This window comes from Fukomys damarensis, unplaced genomic scaffold, assembly GCF_012274545.1.
Source record: "Fukomys damarensis isolate Sample0158 unplaced genomic scaffold, DMR_v1.0_HiC HiC_scaffold_13, whole genome shotgun sequence".
NCBI lineage: Eukaryota > Metazoa > Chordata > Mammalia > Rodentia > Bathyergidae > Fukomys > Fukomys damarensis.
The window spans coordinates 20,482,133-20,503,225 of NW_022900925.1; the positions used below are offsets into that span (position 1 = coordinate 20,482,133).

Sequence of the window (21,093 nt, forward strand, 5' to 3'; positions counted from 1 at the left end):
TCTGAAATACAAATGAATTACAGCTGATGACTACAACAGGCGTGGGCTCACATCTATGTGAGTGGACTGAGTAAATCAGCTCCTCCCTATGCAGGCACTAAGGAGGGTCAATATTTGAAATCATGAGAATGCCTCCTCTGAAATGGATAAAAAGTCAGTCACCAGGAAGCAGGAATTCTTTTATTGCTGCCTTCTCGGTGTCCCTCCAGAAGACCAAAACCCAAACTCCAGCTAAAACTTTGCATGTGAAGAACTAGATGTACAATAGCATCCAGAAGCAAGAAAAGCACAGACACAATGGGGATGTCACTCAAAAGGCCTTAAAATGTTCAAGCTCCTTCTTGTTACAGCCTCTGTGTATTTCCCTGGTTTTAATCTCTCCTTTGATTTTCCTGGGGTCATTTTTTTTTTTTTTTGGCAGTACTGGGGATTAAATCCAGAGTCTTTGCACTGAGCAACAGCCCTTTTTATTTTTAATTTGAGACAAGGTCTCACTAAGTTGCCCAGGCTGAACTCAAACTTGTGATTCTCCTGTTTCAGCCTCCCAGAGTGCTGGCATTACAGGTGTAGGACAGTATGCCTGGATCCTGGGGTCAAATCTTTATATTCTCTAAGTCTCAGATAAATGGCACCTCTTCAAAGAGATCTTCCTTGATCCCTCCTCACATCTAAAATACATTTTCCTTGTTTTCTACATGACTGTTTAAATAGCTTTTCCTTCTTTCATAACTATAAGAATCACAATTTGTGAAGTTTTTGGTGTACTCTGCCTAGAATGTGTGTTCCATGAGGACAAAGGCTATTTCTATTTTGTTCATCACTGTATTTCCAAAGAGTGCTTAGCAATAAATACATGTGCTGAATGAATGACTTTTGGCTTGAACAAACTAAATAATTTTATCACAAGTTTAAAAGAAGAGTTTCTCGGGATGGGGATTTAGCTCAGTGGCACTGTGCATGCCTCACAAGCACAAGGTCCTGAGTTTGATCTCTGACACACACACACACACACCCTGTCCCCCAAGAGAAGAAGATTTTCTTGTCTGTGAAAAGGCCCTATGGGAGTCTGACATGTAAGTTGGGCTCAGGAACTGTCAGGTGTCAGAGCTTACTTAAAAGGAATTGCTCAGTCTGTCACACATCTGTGAGGGGAGCCACACAAGTGGTGAAGTGTTCAAAGGAGAAAATACCTAGCACCTGTCACATGCTTCTCAAGTCTTGTAGAACTTCAAAGGCAATGCTGGTGGCTGATGGTTCTAGAATGGTCTAGCATGAGAAAACAGGTGAAGCTGCCAACTAGCCAGTGAAGCAACATGACGCGTGAAAAAGTCTGGGTTTTATTCCTTTAACATCTAAAGAATTACCTTCATCTTAAGCTGCAGATATACAGTATTGTAAATTAAGTTCCTGTTTTCTTGTTCATGTTGGTTATCAAACTATAACGAAAAATTTACTTCCTTTTTTTTTTTTTTTGGACAATTCCTCTGAATTTTTTCAAGATGGTTATCAAACTATAACGAAAAATTTACTTCCTTTTTTTTTTTTTTGGACAATGCCTCTGAATTTTATCAAGTGACCAAGGAAAATGTGCACATCCTTGTTTTTCTCTTAAAGGGAACAGACTTAGAAAGATCCCATTTACTCCACTGTGCATTACTCTCTTTTCCACTAGTCCTGGGAGAACAACATAATTTCTCTATTATTGGAATGAGAGGAAAGGAAAAAAAATAGACTGAGAAATTCTATCAATGCAAATATACAAATATTGTACAGTAGTTCCCCCACCCAACCCCCATACTGGGATTGAACTCAGGACTTATACTTGTGAGGCAGGCACAGCACCACTGAGCTAAATCCCCAGTCCTATATAGCAGTTCTTAAAAGAACAAAAATCAGACTTCAAGTGACCACTCCTGGCCTTCCGGGCTCATGGGTAAAGGTCATATGAGAAGGCCCTGTAGTAATGGGGCTTTGGCTTTAGTGCAGCAACTGTGGGTAATGTCCAGGCCAGCCCTCTTCTGGGTAGGTAAGCCAGCAGGTGTCTTCCCTTCCAAGGGGGTGGAAAGCCCCGCTGCTTTCTCATACTACATGGATCCCTTGGGATTACGGCATCATGGCAACAGAGACAAGGCTACCCAGAGGAGTCTCCAAGTTTCCTTGTCTATAGAGATTTACTGTCTACATAAATAAGCATGGCACAGAGTTTCCACATTCACTACATTCAGGAATATGTTTATTTGGCCAGATTAAGGTCACAACAGACATAGTTCCTTGATTTTACAGTGGTACTTCAGTTCATGAACTTGATCCTTTCCATGATTCTGGTTGCCAATCAAGTCGGATGAGAAACGAGTCAAATTCAATGGTTAGGTTCAATGATGACCTTGGGGGAAATTTGATTCAGTTCTTATCCAATTTGGTTTGCAACCAGAATCATGGAGAGAACTGAATTTGTGAACCAAGATACTACTGTACTATCCAAGAGGAATTATAAACAATTGTCCTATTACTAAATTGCTTTGCTTTGAATTCCAAAATTTCTTCTTCCACCACATAAGTATGTTGCTAATTTAGCTTTAAGTTATTGTCATCTACAGAGAACTCTGTGCTAGGTTATATTATGATCCAGTAATAGTCACTTTTCCTTTCTTCACTTTCATGATTACCCACTGAGGTGACCTGTTCTGGCCAATAGGATATAAATAGACATGACCTAGACAATTTCAAATGTACTTGTGTGGTCAGCTTCTTCGGCTTCTGCCATTACCCTGAGAAGGTCATGGTCCTAGGGTCTAATGACGCCGGAAAAAGAACCAACATGTGGAATAGATCCTTATCTAAAATTGGGTCAAATCACAGATGTATGAGCAAGAAATAAGTTCTATTGCATTCACTAAATTTTAAGGTTATGTGGTAGGCTGAACAACAGCCCCCAAAGATGCCCACGTCTCAGTCTTGGAAACCTGTAAATGTCACCCCACATGTGAAAAAAAATTTGCAGTTGTGATTAAGAATCTGGAGACAGTAAATTATCCTGAGTTATTTGGCTGAACCCCATGTGCAGGCTCATATATATCCTTGTAAGAAGGAGGCAATGGAAGATTTGAAAACAGAAGAGTTGAAAACATTCTGCCCAAGGAGGCAGACACTGGAGGTAGAGATTGCAGCGATGCATCCAAAAGGCACAGAATACTGGCACCTATTAGGAGCTAGAAACAGCAAGGGATGGATTAACCTTTAGCTAGAACATGGCCTTGTCAATGTCTAGATTTTGACTCAGTAAAAATGATTGCAAACTTTCCTCCAGAGCTGTGAAAAAATAAGTTTCTGTTTTTTAAAAATTTATTTCTTTTTAGTTTTTGGTTTTCTGAGACAAGGTTTTGCTGTGTAGTTCGGGCTGGCATCGAACTGTGTAGCCCAGGTTGGCCTCAAACTTGGAGTGATCCTCTTGTATCAGAGTGCTGGGATTACAGGCACATGCCACCATGTCTGGAAGTTTCTGTTATTTTAACTCACTAAGTTTGTAGTGATTTTTTTTTTTATAGCAACACTAGAATACTCATAGAGGTGCTTTCTTGCATAACTGTGACAAGAGTTTACTAATAACCCAAATCAATAATAATATCAACATTAATAATAACAAATACATAGTATAGTACTTATCAAGTGTTACAGTATGTTGAATATATTAATTCATCTAACACGACTACACTCTGAGGTACTATTTCATTTCCCCTTCACCTATGAGAAAATAGAGTCACAGAGAGCTCCAAAAGTACAATCCTTAAGAAATGGAGCCAGGATCAAAACCCAAGTGCCTGTGGCTGACTATGGTGATGCAGTAGCGTGGTAGTCTAAAAATCACCCCAAAGTTAGTGATTCTTGAACTCTGTCAAGATTAAAATGTCAAAAACTTTTTTCCCAGTTGACAATAACTCTTGTGACCATTAATTAGTCTATTTTTTAATAAAGGTACCTCATTTAAGTGCACAAGAATAGCTCAAGCATTCATAAATCTTTGCTTTCACACATAACATAGCTAGTAAGAAACTTTACAAATCCAGAACTACCTAGTATTGAGTCATGATAATACATTATTGATAAGATGTGACCCATGGCCACATGTGGGTATTGTGCTGGGGCCCTGTGAAGAATACAACCAAGTATAAGGATGTTGCTCAGTGAATTATTACCTAGTTGAAGAGGCCAGGAAATTGTGCAAAATTAAAAGATGGTGTAAGAATTAAACACTACTTAAAGGCTATAGAAATTACAAAACCCAACAGGAATTTTTGAGCTGCAGAGCTCTTCTACATCATCTGGCCGACAGGCTGTATGTCCAACTCTCCATGGAATGTGTTAGGAAGGACATTCACAAAGTCAACGTGCTCCCAGGAGTCCTTGAGATGTCCCCTTACCACCCACCTGACAAAGCCAGTATGAATTTTATAGATAAGCTCCTACTTATAATTAATTCCCAATCAATACTTTATTAGTAACAGAATACTCACTATGCATCTCAAACTTGATTATGATAGATGTGCCCCCACCCAATCTTACAGATAAAACAAATGAGGATAAAGGAATTGAGAAGACCTACAGCATTCCACAAATCTGAATCCTGAAACCAACAGCGAGTTCATGGCTCCTACCTCCACTGAACTTACTGTTTCATAGAGCCACATGCAACTTTCAGATGGGTTCCAGTGAAAGAGTAAAGTCGACTGTTTAGACTGACCTGATTTTGAGGACTTTTGTGAAGAGATGTTATGTATTCTGAAAACAAGGCAAAAGTATATATAAAAGAGTACAGGCAAAAGCAGACATATTTGAGGGTCCAGTAAGAAAATAAACCAAGCAAAAATCAATGATGTCACTCTGTGGTATAACGGGAAATGTGGTTGATTAGAGTCAGGCCTGCAAAAGGCTGGTTTTAATTTGGCAAGTGACTGAAGGGTTTTTGAACAGAGAAATAGCATGATTAAAGCTAAGGGTGAGAAGGTGTGCAGATTAGAGGCAAAGAAGGATGCCTTAAGATCACACAGAACTGTGGGTTGGGGCAAAGAACCATAGTCATCTCCACAGTGCTGTGAACTTTCATACTGGATACCCAGTATGTGCATGTGGTACATTTTTTTTCATCCCCCCCGCCTCTCTGTAAGACAGAGAAGGACAAAGACAGGAATGATATATTCCAAAACATGAATAGTAGTTATCTTCCGGTGGTAAGATAACAGGTGATGTTATCTTAATTTTTAAAAAAATCACAACAAATGTCCTACTTCATACTAAAAATTGTTACTTAGCCAAGTGTGGTGGTGCACACCTGTGATCCCATCTACTGAGGAGGCTGAGGTAAGAGGATTGCAAGTTCAAGGCCAGCCTGAGCTATTTAGTGGAACTAGAGCAAACTGTCTCAAAATAAAGTGTTAGAGTGCTTGCCCAGAATGCATGGGGCTGTGGGTTCAATGCCGAGTGCCACAGAGCAAAACAAACACAAACCCCACCTATTTAAAATTAATAGTTATTTACAATTTTAGACTGAAATAATGTGATTACAGTTATATATTGGTTTTTATTTGAAGTATAATAAACTCATGAATCAAGTGCTTTGTCTGTAAAGCTGCATTTAAATTACCAATACTTGATGGTATTTTTACTTCCCCAACGATATTTATCACTAACATATTTTCTATGAATGGTTGGTTTCTTATCCATACAAATATAGTAAAACCAACTCAGGACAGATAACTACTAAGTATCTTATTTTAAAATAGATTTTTAAAAATTATGGGCTCTCATTGTACTAAATTTGAATAGTGATGTTTGGTAATATTAACACTGACAAAACCCACAGAATAAAAACAATCATAAATTTTCTTTGATTATGAATAAAGTCCCTTCAAAAGAATAATAAATTGGTTCCACTTCAGTTATAATGGGAATGTGTGCATGAACAAGTGTAGATATTTCTTGAACTAACAATAAGTAAAGAATCATTGAACATCTTATAACATCTTTTTTACTGATAATTTATTGTGAATACTTTTGATGTTACTAAAATTTTTACAATGTTATTGTTAACAACTGCATAAGTTTCGATTGCATATATGCATCATAATTTATATAACTAATTTCTTAACATTTAAGATTCCCCATTATTTTCTACTTTCATTAGAAATGATGAAAATGAAATTCTTAAGAACTGTATTAACTTCTCAAAGTATAACATCTGGATTAGAGATAAACACACAATTTTTAGATTGTTTTTTGTCAAACTACCTTCCAGAAAGTTCTTGTCAATTTATGCTTTGCCAGGAATATTCGAATCCTCAGCAATATTGTGTAGGATTTTAAAAAACTAAGCATTTCATAGGTAAAAATATGGTTTCTAACTAGTTTCCTTTTTTTGTGGACTGACTGTATTTTTACTATTTTCTAATGAAGTATTTGCCTCATTTCTTTGGAATGTTCTCTCAAATATTAAAGGTATTCATATCCTGCACTTGCTGAAATAAAAAAGAAAGAGAAGCTGGAAGCCATTATGTGTCTTCTCATTAAGAGAAACAGGGGCTGGGGATTTAGCACAGTGGTTTCGGGCACCTGCCTCGGAAGCGCAAGGGCCCGTGTTCAATCCCCAGTACCAAAAAAAAAAAAAAAAAAAAAAAGAGAGAGAGAAACAGAATACTCTTTATATAAAATGAATAATGATACATTTCCCAGAACATACTGAATGTTTCATAAAATTTTCCTTTTGGTTAGTAAAACTTGATGTCCAGCCCAAGCGGAATGTGCTGAAAAGTGCTATGATGAAGAAAGTGAGCAATTCCTGATATACTTAGATCTCTTGGTAGTTACTACATTTGCTATAATAAGAAAAAATAAACCTTACCACTGTAGTCCTTACACTTAAACTACATATAGATCTCATATATATCTAACTTACTATTCAATTAAAATTTTTCTTAGCTTAATAAAACATGGCCAAATTATATACTCTTGAAAATGCTCTTCTTTTTAGAAAAATCAGATTTAAGAAACAATCTTGGACTGGGCATGTACCTAAGTGGTACAGCACTAGCCTAGTTTGGTACTCAGCACTGCAAAAAACCCAATACTTTACATTAAATATCAGTGTTCTCAACTAAGCAATAAATGGTTATTATTATAAAATATTTTGATCTTTGCTTTTGTACATCTGTCACCTAATTATTTCCAAAAGGGCCAAAGGGAACTTACAAAAAAGATACACAGATAACTGAATTACCTCGGTAGAATAAAAGGAGGGCAGTCAGGCAGTGGGGGCAGGGAGAAAAGGAAACAGTTAAGCAGGAAATCCCAAAGTAAGGATGGTTCCTGGATTTGAATATAAATCCAAGCCCTGAGCTTCCTGGCATCTACAATAAACAAGAAATTTAATGAGTTGCAAGGATTTCATGATTTAATAGGCAGGCATATTTAATAAGGTTGGTAATTAAAATAAATACTCCCTGCACCCCAAAATGCCCTTTTTATTTTTAAACAATAACTTCTGCTGAGAAGGAAGCAAAATTAATTGTCTAGCAGTGATTCAATGGTATTTCATTTGGCATGGCTCTGCACATCTTTAACTACCTCTGTGATACAGCCTTTTTCCAGACACACTTTTGATTGTATAAATCTCACCTACAAGATCTTTCATTTGTCTGGATTACCTCTCCTCACTGACTGTCCAGAAGTTTTAATGTAAACATCTACTCACTGAATCACTTCACTTTAACTAATTCATTCCTTACAAAGAGAATCGTTTTAATTTTGTAGCAATTAAAAAGAAACATGAAATGAAAACGCAGCCATGTTTTTCTCCCCTTTTCCTTTTTTCCCTGTCACCACCTATAGGGGCCAGAAAGTGTTGTCATGGAGACAACAGCTGTTGGATTATGAGTGACAGGTCTCCAGAGAGAAGTGTCTTGGAAAGGGAATGTCTCAAGTTAAAAAAAAGTGCTGAGAGAGAAACCAATGCAAGCTGTTTTATTAAATTCTGGAAGCTCAAAAAGGTATTATTTAAACTCCCAAGAAGAAAGGCATTTTCCCCTTCCTTTCATCTAACACAGGAAATGTTTTTCTTTCCAAAGTAGAACAGATTTCTTTCAAGTAAATCTCAAACATATGTACATATCTTGGCATAATTACATTTTAAAATTGGGATTCACACTGATGCACCAAGTTGGTTGCCTTAGTAATGAGATATCACCAAGGCAACGGGTTTGCTGCTCTTTCGGGAGAGCAAATCATCTGCTTCCAACTTGCGGGGAGTGAGCTGGGGAAAGGGTGGCAGTGGATACTTATGGGCAGTATCCAAAAGGAGGTAAATAGGAAAAAAACTATTTTGACATGTCATAGTATTTCCCAAATACGCTTTTATCTTTTTATTCACCACCTGAGTAGAAGGATAAAGGGAGGCAGGGAGGGTGGGTAGTGGAGAAAAATGCTCTGCTGTTTCAGTGTTAAATTTCTGCTCAAGCACTTTATTGTTCTATGAGGGCTTTACATTTGTTAGTGTGTAAAATACTGACAAATATTTAAAAGGATCAGTTATTGGCTTATAAGGCAACAGAATTTTTTTCACAATTGTAAAATCAATGATTTGTCCACAGTAATGTTATTCTAACATTACAAGACCGAACAGGTCATACTCGGGCCAACATTAGATTGTGAAAATGAAGAAGCCTGACAATTCAAATTGTTGATAAGGATGTGGAACAATAAAGACTCTCATACTTTTCTGGCTAAGTGTAAACTGGCACAATTCTTTTGAAAAGCAGTTGGGCAAACTTCAGTGGCTCTAAAGATGTGCAGAGCATATAATCTGGCATTTGTGGTCTGGGGCACACACCCTAAGCACATTCTCACAGTGTGGTCTGGTGAACCCTGAGCCTGCTGAGACCCTTTCAGGAGACCCTCAAGGCCAAAACTAATTTCAAAACAATGGCCGGTGGAGTTTTCCAGAGACCACAATATCACATATGGTGACATCGCAGATCTGATAGCAGACAGAAAATGTGCTTGCACAAAGCTTCATCATGTAGAATTTTCTCAAGTGAGTTTTTGGGGTCTTTAAAATTTGGGAACAGCTACTCCACAGAAATTTACTTCCGGACAAGGCAGCATGTACAAAAATGTTTATTGCAGCATTTTATGAAGTAACAGAAAATTGAAGAACAAAATGACTATTATTAGGAAAGTAACTTCTTTTTTTTAGTTTTTTGAGACAGGGTCTCACTATGTAGTTGAGACTGACCTGGAACTCACTATGTAGCCCAGGCTGTTCTAGAAATCACAGTGATCCTCCTGCCTCAGCCTCCCATAGTGCTGGGATTATAGGCTTGTGCCACCATACCCGGCCAGGAAAGTAAATAAAATAACATAAAGAAGTAAAAGTAGAAAAGGTATTACCTTTTGGAGCCAAAGAAATTTTAAAAACCTGATGAGTGAAACAAAAAGTTCCAGGAGATTATGTGTGGAAACAATATAAGCCATGGTAATACAAAAGTATAACCAAATTAGAGGCTGCCAGCCTCAACTATCAGTTATTAATGAGGAAGCTTGGCAGATGAGTTTGTCGATTCAGGTGTTTTGGGAAAACAGGTCCTGAGCCAGCTCTTTACATCCTGTTAGTAAATGTTTATATATCTGTTTTAAAATCTTTTAAGTTAAATCAAAATTTAATTCTTTTCTTCTGAGATCACTGCTGCCATGGATGCTGGCTTACTAGTTATCCATTTTGTTGTGCCTAAGAAGGGCCAGAACTTCCTATAACATGGGAAATCCTGTAATGTAGTAACCCCAAGGACAAATATTCTTGTAGAAAGCTTTGTTCCCTATATTTGTCATAGGAAGTTTACCTACTAACTTTAGTGACAGTGAATCCACAACAACATTAAAGATCCAGCTCTAATGAACTAAATCCGTATAAATGGTTTATAAAACATAGATTAAGATCTATTCTCTATAGGGCCAGGGATTTAGCTCAGTGGTACTGACCCGCCTGTCTTGCAAGTTCAATCCCCAGTACAAAAAAAAAAAAAAAAAAAAAAAAAAAACACCTCCATAAATGTATTTTTAAGTAAAATGTGACTCTAACGGAGTTAAGATTTTGGCCAACTTTTTGGCACCTCTTCTTTCTGAAAGCCTTCTCCCGCATCTCAGGTAGGAGCCTCTTCTCTAGACACCAATCACTGCCTGCCCTAGAGTATCATAGTCACTCTATCTTGCTGGTCTAGGGGCTAACACATCTCCCTCTTGACTGGATTGTCCACTTCTTGTGGACAGAACCTGGTCTTGTTCACTTTCATGTCCCTATTAGGTAATAATGAACACATCCATGTTTTTTACACATATAAAAATGCACCTGAGCACCTTCTGCATAACCACATACTACTGTATTATAAGGAAACATGCTACCCACTTATTCTCACCCAGTTACTGAAAAGATTATGCCAATGGCTACTGTCAGATCAAAGGCACATTTTATTTCTCTCAACACTCAGGCAAGATCAAGCAGCACAGTTTTGACCATATATACACTCCCTGTGAATGAAGCAATGAATGGATTGGCAAAGTAATTCCACTTACGCTTTGTCAGCTGCCATCCAAGTGTACCATTCCCAACCTACTCATGGCTCAAAACACACTTTTACTAAAACAAATAGAAATTTCATCTCCTGGAGCATGTATTCTTGTTTTTTGTTTTTTGGTACCAGGGATTAAACTCAGACCTTGTGCTTGCAAGGCAAGCAGCAAAACCACTGAGCTAAATCCTCAGCCCTGGAGCACGTATTCCTAGTAAAGAGCACAGAGTCACACTGACCACTTTTTATTACTGTGCATACATCAAGAGCTGATTCACACTTTGAATATCAGTGTTTTCTTCTAATTGAATTAAACATAAATCTTAGCCCATATATTCAACAGCAAATGATTCAGATATCACTAGATGTCTACCAAGGTTATTTAATAAAGGAATTTTGCCAAATTTCAGTTTGCTTCTCTCGAGCATGATGCCCTCATCACCTATGTAGCTGTTTCATGAACTTTTCTGCAAGAGAATGAGTCATACCTGTTTTCCGATAAGGAGCAATTCCTGAGTGATGCTACTATGGTTTAAGGGCATGGTGGTCACAGGTGTGAGGGATGAAAGTATCCCAGGGAGACACCCCAGGTCTGACATTCTGACATTTGCCTTGTGTGTTTCCTCTACTCACTCACTCAGAGTCATTAGCTCCCTTATCTATTATTATTGTTTGAGATGGGGTTTTGCTATCTAGTTCAGGCTGGCCTTGAACTCACTACTGTGCCCAGGTTGGCCTCAAATTCATGGTGATCCGCCTGCCTCAGGTTCCAAGTGGTGGGACTATGGAGGTGCATCACCACACCTGGCCCTTATTTATTAAACAGAAACAAGACACACTTGTTCATAAGTGTTCTTGTAAAGATTTAGTTAATATATGTAAAGTAACCAGAATGATGTCTGTCACTAAGGAAATACTAACTTCCATTTTAGTAGGGTTTTGTTTGTTTAAGGGCAAAAGTATTTGATTTTATGTGGGAAATAATTATTTGGCTTTTAATCTGATTAATAAGGCACTTAATTTGTTTCACAAAGAAGTCAATATGCTTCATCTGAAATGATGGCAAAGCCCCCTGGCTTTGTGTCTCTACTTGACAGTTTTACCATAAACGTATATTCAAGGGGCAAATGAGAGATGAAACCTATAAAATCCAATTTGGCAGTGATTCTATTCACTCTTTCTGCTGGTTAGTTTACAAAGTGATTATACTTGGGTCTATTATTAACCTTTGAGACTACTTATAATTAAAAGTTATTATATTATTTTCAGTTTCAGATTACTAATTTCATTATATGTTTATTCTTTAATAAGCTACTTTTAATCCTTTATGAGATCTTTCTTGGAACTAGGGCTAGAATATAATCCAACAATAAGACTATAAAATGCAAATTTAAAAACAAATAGGACCTACGGATAATATTAGTTGTTAACTAAGGTAAACCAAGCAGGGTAGTCCTTGTGATACATAAGTCACTCAAAATATACAGTTTTAGAGAATGAAAGGATATGCCATAGAAAATTATAGTTAATAATACTACTTATTAATATGACATATCAAGTTTCTAAAATATGTCTGAACAAAACCCCAAACTAAGGAATGTGACAGACTTCCAGGAAGCTCTGTGTGAAGGCACTGTGACAGAGACTGGTGTTTTCCTTTCTCAATGGAGCCTCAGCTGTCCCTTGACCATCTGTGAAGAAGCTAAGCTCTTAGTCAACTAGAACAATAAACACAGTCCATCATTAACACATGTGAAAGAAACTGGAAAAAGATAATCTCCTTACTTCTGCTGTTTATATTAAAATGGCAGATGATGATAAGGAATTATAGATCTTACATGGAATAATAGTGGTAGGAAGTCCTTATCTATATAGTTCCTACTTATAGAGATGATATTCATATTTAAGAATGAAATAGTAAGACATCTGGGATTCCCTTTTTTAAGAAACCCCAGGCCTTCCAGGGATATGACTCAATGGTACAGCACTTGCCTAGCAAATGCAAAGCCCAAATCAAATGAATGCCAGCAACACACACATACACAAACACACACTCACAAAACAAAAACTCAACCCGACCCAACAAAAAAATCTATTATCAAAACAAAATAAACTTGCTAAAAATGGCAAAATGTTGGATGCAGGTGACAGGAAGATGGGGACTTATCACACTATTTTATTTTTATAGATATTTGCCATTTTCATAATAAAATACTTTTAAAAGAATTTCCACATTATAATCACACAATGACTGCATATCAGGCTCCAAAGTAAACCTCAATAAATTTCAGCAAGTACTTCATAAAGCATAAAGTGATAAAAAACAAACTAAAAATAACAAAATTAGAATGATACAAAACATACACAGAAAACATATGTCACTTGGAAAGATTTAAAAAATCTTAGGTAACATTTGAGGAAAGAGGAAATCTAAACATAAAAAATAATTAAATGATAATATATCAGGTCCTATAGATACAGCAAAAACAAATACCTACAAACTCCGCAGTCCATTATTAATACATGTGAAAGAAGCTAGAGAAATCATCTCCTCCTCACTTCTGCTATTTATATTACAAAGGAATTGAAGACAATAGTTAATAAATTACAAATAAGAAATTTGCAGGATTAACAAACAAATTGGAGAGCTAGTCCTCTGGGGGAAAAATAATAAAATGTACCATTAATTAATGCTGACAAAGGAAAAACAGAGTAAGCCTAAGAAGGAATGCTAGTAGACACAAAGGGAATTGGTAAAACTAAAGAGACCACTTTGTTCAGTTCCATCTGTTTAAATACAAACCCTGAAGATTTTGTAGAAAAATATCAATTACCAAAGTGACCCCACACAGATACAAAACAAAAATCCATCAATATAAAGAACAAGAGAAAGTTGTGGAAGAGATAAGCTTCAACAAGTACCTTCTTCCAGATAGCTTTCCAAGAATTCAAACTGACCAGATTAACTCCAATGCTATTTAGACTATTCTAAAATATGGATAAAGAAGGGAAAGTGTCACATTTCTTGTTGAGGCAAAGGTAATATTGCTACTGAATGGATGAGTAGTACTGTTTGTATTGGTAACTCAAATGAGAAAAAAATCACTTGAGCATTTTGACTCCTGGTAAAAAGTAACTGGATAAGGGGCTGAGGATTTAGCTCAGCGGTTCGGTGGCCTGCCTTGCAAGTGCAAGGACCCGAGTTCAATCCCCAGTACCAAAAAAAAAAAGTAACTGGATAAGGGGCTGAGGATTTAGCTCAGCGGTTCGGTGGCCTGCCTTGCAAGTGCAAGGACCCGAGTTCAATCCCCAGTACCAAAAAAAAAAAGTAACTGGATATAAGGCAACATCTGTTCTTGATTTTAAAAGTATTTTTAACATATCTGGAATAGAGGGACACTTCCTTAATGTGTCCATATATATCTATCTCAACTAGTATCATCTGTAAATAGAAACCACAGGAGGCATTCCAATTAGTTATAATTATCATTTCAGGGCTGTCCAAAATTGCCACTTGACAAAATTTCTTCCATGGACCAAAGCTTCCAGGCAATGATCAGTTGGCCCCACTATTCTGGGCCTGTGGTGAGGCAGCACAACCTGGTCTCAGCATGGGGTGGACAAAACCACTCACTTTGTCATCCAGGAGGAGCAGAAAGAAGATGAGGAAGGAGTTGGGGTCCCACAATCCTCTTCAAGGGTACCTCTATCATGACCTTTCACAAAGTATCACCTCTCAAAGCTTCTACCATGTCCCAGCTGTGCCATTCTGGGGACCAAGCCTTTACATATAGACCTTTGGGGACACTCAACATTCAAACTATAGCAAGCAAATTCCCCCAAATAAAGACAGGTCACACAGACATCTATGCTCCTTGTAGATAGTTAGGAAATTCACTCTTCTAATCTATCAACCTATTCAAATTTAAATTAAAAACCAAACCAAAACCAGAAAAATAGCTAAAAACAAAATCAACTTGGACCGATTTATCTCATTACACACATAGTAACAATCATCATACACTTCATCTCAGCTCCATGTGTTTGCTGCTGAACTGACAATATATTCATCCTGTAGCACCTGGCTTAAAGCTACAATTTTGAAAACTTTAAGTAGTTTCTTCAGTGCTGTCTAGAAATACCATCTTAGTGATTTCTATTCAAATCTGATGTAAGAACAGAGACATAAAATCAAATGTGGAGACTATGTGGGTAAGAGAATCAATTGTGTACTATGAAAGGAAGAAAAGACTGGTCTTTATAAAATCTCACTGGCCAAACTGACTCATTTTTAAATAATTTATAATGCATAGATTGATATAATACAATTGAAGCTTTTTATGAAATGCATTTTTCAATATTCAGACAAAATATTCAAGTGTTGGGTAAATCAGAAAAAGTGACAGTAAAATGAAAATATCCAGCACTTCAGTGAGACAAAAACTTTTAGGTTTTAGTTGATGAGAGAACAATTGGTACAATTTTTCAGGAGGCAATTTGTAAACAGTATAGAAAACTTTAAAGTTATGAATGTTTTAAAATAATTTCTTCTCTGAGATTTACTACAAGAAAATAATCAAGTATACTTATAAATACTTAATAGTAATAGCAGCAGTAGTAGTAATAATAATAATAGCTAATATTTATTGAACTGAACTTTGGTGATACTAGGGATGGAACGTAGGGCTGTGGAAATGATAAGCAAGCACTCTACCAATGAATTACATCTTCACATTTAAAAATATTTTTTTGAGATGGTCTCACTAAGTTGCCCAAGATAGCTTCAAACTAGTGATCTTCCTACACAGCCTCCCAAACTGCTAGGATTACAGGCATGGCCACTACATCTAGATTACCAAACTATTTTTTTTTAACCAAACTATTAATATAGCTCACTCACTGCTCTAAGCAAATAGAGATGTGTACTGTAATGAGACCAGGAAGAGCAAAGAACTGGAAACACTTATTGTCTAAGAACAGAATGATTTTTTTTTTTTGGCACCAGGGATCATACTGAGGACCTTGTGCTTGCAAGGCAGGTGGCAGCACCACTAAGCTAAATCCCTGCCCCAAGAACAGAATAATTAAGGAAACACTATGAAGAACTAGATCATCTCTGACAAATATGCCATGCATTTATACACACAAAGATACAGCAAGAAGTATTATACAACTATGACATAATGATTTCAAATTCCATTTAATATAAAATTCTATTTAAAATATAAAATTATTCACATTTTCATTTTCTCTGCATGAATTTCTACTGGTATTGCTTATACACTATAAAACCAATAAAAGCCTTTGAATCTAGATTTTTTTAAAAAGGTATTTAATTTTACAAATTTTCTACAATACTAAGCACATGATCAAGTACACGAAGGGAAACAAGATTCACTAAAGAGATTACCCATAATTCTTGATATTGGATAGTAAATGGTTTAAATGATGACAATGAGAAATATACAATTTAGGAACTGAAAAGTATCTCTTCCGCAGTCTTTGCGCTTTGCCGTTTATTCCTTTAAGAACAACTAAGTTTGGAGGTGCTAATCTTAGTTAACATCCCTGATTATATATCGAATAACTTGCTGTTAACTCTTTAAAAAGGCACAGAAAAGGTATGAAAAAGCACCGAGAATCAGATTTCCATATATTAAGATCTATTATGTACTATAAAACATTCATGTGATAGTGCCATAGACTGCAGAGTAAAACAGTAAGCCCTAAGAGATTCACATCTATATGAAATTAACACTGGGCAAAGGTAAAATATTAAGTTATTACAAAAAAAGAATTAAAAAATATAATTAAAACAGCTAGTTGTTGACCTGGAAGGAAACAGAGTTGGACCCCTATATCACAGTTACAAGAATAAATTCCAGATCCATATTTTTTTCTGGAGAAACCAAAAAGCTATAAATAGAAAGGTATACTTTGTTAAATTAACAGTGGAAAATTTCACATGGAAGAGTATACTGTGAACAGAGTCAAATGACAACTGTAACAAAAATTATTGTAATATATAAAATGAATACTTCTTCTATGAGACAGCTCCCACAATTCATAGGAAAAATAGAGACTACCCAATAGGAAAATAGGTCAACGATATGAATAAACAAATACAGTAACAGGAGAGTCAGCCCAAAAGGCTAATAAACACAATCTCACTAGCAGTCACGGAAACTGGAATTAAAGTAGATATAAGATATCATTTCTTCCCAATTAGAATGGAAAAAATTTAAAAGCCTGGTAAAGCCACTGTTACCAAAAATTAAAAAGAAAAGAGTGTTCACTTACTTTGCAATGCAAATGTAAATTATGAGTAAAAAAAATTGTTTTTGGTGTACTGGGGATTGAATCCAGTGCCTTTGAAATAAGCTATGTCCCCAGGTCCTTTTAATTTTTTTTTTTTAATTTGAGGCAGGATATTGCTAAATCACAAAGTTCCTCTAGCTGAGCTAGAACTTGCAATCCTTCTGCATCAGCTTCCCAGAGTACTGGGATAACAGGCATGCGCCACCATGCGTGGTTTCAACCAAAATTCTAGCTCTTGGTAATCTGGTGCATAGACACTAAGCCACTGGTGTGGAAGGCTGTGTATATAAAGATGTCTGCTAGAGTTATAGGAAGACTGTGTAAGTGTCCAGAAGAGGGTTAACATTCCAGGCCTGAGACTGTTACCTTAGACAGGCCTGATGTGAGGTGGCCCTTTGAATGTTGTCTGGGAACTTCCAGGTAAACCGCTCCCTACATTGACAAAGAACTTCTCCTAGGTGATAAGAATGGCTCACTGTGCTAAGCTGCTCGTACAAACAATGTGGTTTGTGCTGCATACCAAAATTCCTTCCGGGAGTCTGAAATGTTGGTGCATGTTAGCCAGAAGGTGCTTACATGACCAACCCCCAGTAAAAACGTTGAACACTAAGATTCTAATGGGCTTTCCTGGTAGACAACATCTGGCTTGTGCTGTCACAACTCACTGCTGAAGGAATTAAGAATGTCCTGTGCATCTCCACTGGGACAGAACTCTTGGAAGCTTGCTCCTGGTTTTTTCTGGATTTAGTGCCATGTGCCTTCTCCCTTTGCTGACTTTGCTTTGTATTCTTTGCCTGTAATAAACTTTACTTATCAGTATAACTCTATTTTGGGTTTTGTAAGACCTTCTAATGAGTGAGAAATTGGGGGGTGTCTTGGAGACCACTCACATGAAGAGAGGAGAGATGTAGGCAGAAAAGGTAAGTGTAGGGAAAAAGAGAGTAATGCAAAATATCGCAGAAAAACAGAAAAGTGACAAGGAAATCGTCATATGAACTATGATTTCATTTTCATTATGGTATGCATCCTTGTGCATATGTACAGAACAATATGAAAGAGAATGGAGGGGTTGTGGCTGTAGCTCAGTGGTAGAGCGATAGCCTTACTTTTGGTGGTAGGATTTTAGGTGATTCTTTTTTTATCTTTTCTTTATAATTTTTGATTGTTTTCTAAGGCTGGAGACTGAACCATGTTAAGTAAATGCTCTACCACTGAGGCACACTCACAACCCTAAATTTGATTTTCCAATGAGCCTATGTTATTTATATAATCAGAAAAAATATAAAGCTATTTTTACTTAAAAAGGAAATAATCAATTTTTGGACAGACTTGTTTAAAACACCAGCTCCCGATGCTGCATCTACCAACTCCCCACTAAATTCCTGTAAGGATATAGAAAAAGGGAAAACACATCACACAAGAAGTAAGGTGACTGATGAACTACTCCCAGAGCTGGGAGAAATTTTCACGAATTTTATGGCATGTGGAGTTGATAAGAAAAACATGATCAATAGATTATATAGTGTCTCAGAAAGGATCCTAGAAACAGACACCCTTATTCCCTCTCCCACTTTCTATGGTTCAGAAATGTTGAGATCTGTCTCACAGAGAAGATAGGACCACTTTCCTTCCACTGGATGGCTGGTGGCTTATTAAGTGGTTATCTCTACTTTTTAAAGAATTTTCTTTCTTACATATTATAATTTTTCACCTGAAAGAAGGCAGAGGCAGAAACTAGTGATAGCATATTGCATTTCTAGAAGCAAAGTGTCATCAGAGGGGGACAAGAGAGGAAGAGTCCTATCAGATACATATACCTGAGGTTACACCTTTGTATAGATGAGCTGTGGGCTGGAAGGGGATTGGCGGATCTATCTTTGGCTAGCAGAGATGAAACAGGCTCACTGACAACAGAGGAAGAAATGAACAAACTACTACTATATTTAAAAAGAGGATTCCACCAGCCACCAAGTGGACAGAGAGTGAGTTCAAGGTAGGGTAACTATATAGTTTATAATCCCCACAGGGACACTGGGAGTGCCTGGGGTACCACTGGCAGCTAAAACAGCAACAGGCATCACCAGGGCTTGGCCTAAGCAAACTAGGGAGTGGGAACACCCTCGTTCCATCAACCGAGTAAGCTTGAATCAATTTCAAGTATAAGCAGAAAGAGAAAAAAGGTATGAGATCTGACAACAAAACCATTAAAAGGTGAAAACTGAACAGAAAGGACTTGAAGATAAAGAGAACAAATGGATCCATGAAAATAATTTACGGTGGAAGGCAGAAAACAGAGATCCAATCCACAAATTTACAAGTATTCTTGGAGAAAGAAAAAGAAATGAACAAAAGCAAATTTTCAAAAAGCAATTAATAGCGTTTAATTAATAGGTTTAACTTAGCTTAGTGGCACTATGCCTGCCTCACAAGCCCACGGTCCTGAGTTTGATCCTCAGGACACAAAAAAAGTAATTAATAGAGGAAAAACTGGAAACAAAATTTAGTATTCCAGTCCAATATTATTATTGATTAATAAAAACATTATTTATTGAATCAAATAAATTATTATTATTATTCTGAGTCACAGGCAAAATAAATGGAAATGAGACCAAGACTTAGAGACATCTTGGCAGGGAAGAGACAACCTTTCTAATTCACACATGGTATAATCATTTATCTAGGAAAACTAATATCAACAAATACGAATCAAGAAGGGTTTCACTCTGGATACAAATAAACCAACATAAGCCAATATTCTTTCTCTGTACTAACACTGCCATGTACATAACATAATAAATTCACACTAGCAACAAAAGTGGTAAAACATTTAGAATTCATAAGGCCTCTTTCCATCTGAAGGCCAATGAAGATAATCTATTTCATAGTTTTAATGTGATAATTTAATGTTGTAAAAATGTTAATCCTTTCAAGTGAATCTATAAATTCAATGCAATCTTAATAAAGTTACTGTTGCATTTAATGAACTTATTACACATATTAAATTTTATATTGCAGAATAAAGGTCTACGTATAGGTTAATGCATCTTAATAAAGAGAAGCAGAGATGGATTTATCCTACTATATACTAAGACACGATAAAAACTGTAGTGTAGTGCAAAGACAGAAAAATAGAAGTACTTAAGAGACAAAAAATACAAACTTAACATATGATAGAAAAGAAAAACTGAATTCTTACATAAATCACATTTATGGGTGGATTCTAAATGGATTAAAGACCTAAGTATAAAAAGTAAAACTAAACAGTTCATAGAATAAAACATAATATCTTTGTGACATAGAAATAAGGAAATTCTTATTTAACAAAATTCTAAGGCACAAATTATAATGCAAAAATTGAAGAGTTTGATTATGTCAAAATTAAGGAGTTTGTTAAGAAAACATATTACTGATAAACTTCACTTAAATGCCTACACAACAACAGAATATATTTATACTGTCTCAAGTGAATAAAAGTTTGAATAGTCAAGGAATTCTTGTTAATTATGAAAATACCAACTCCAATAGAAAAATGGACAAAGGATATAAAGAGGCATTTTATAGGCAAACCCAAAGAGCAAACAAGCATTTAATAAACTGTTTAAATTCAATAATAACCAGAGAAATGCAAAGTAAAACAATAACAAGATAGCATTATACCAATTAGTCTGATAAACTTTAGGCAGCAGGTAGTAGGTATCACACTGGTAGGGGTGTGGTCACACAGTTGTAACCCTTGTATGCAGCTGGTAGTTGTGTAAACTGGTAGTGATTCTGAAGCAGAATGTGGCCCTACTTATACCAGTTAGGTACATGCTATGACATGTATTTTACTAATCAGCAACTTTTTTTCCTGGTAAATATCTGAAGGACATCCTCAAAGAAGTACACGATGTTTTTCTAATACACATTTATAATTGTTTGTATTAAAATGGTTTACACAGAAGCAGTGAGAATGCAGGTGAGAGATAAAAAGAATGACTGCTGAATGAAATAAAAGGGGGCCTTGCACATAAATGACATGGGTATGAGCTAATGAGACACGGAGCTAACAAGCCATACCTGATGTCAAGTGGCTGTGCTAGTGGTTGTAGGGGTAATGATGGGTGAGGTAGGTGGTCATGAACATAGTGGCAACATTTTTTTTGCAGTACAAAGGATTGCACTC

General features: G+C 36.4%; 1 protein-coding gene across 2 annotated transcripts in view; it reads right to left on the bottom strand.

The window, feature by feature from the left end:
• Myo1d (myosin ID) overlaps positions 1 to 21,093 on the bottom strand; it is a 302,321-nt gene that overhangs the window by 146,170 nt on the left and 135,058 nt on the right. The window lies entirely within an intron of this gene.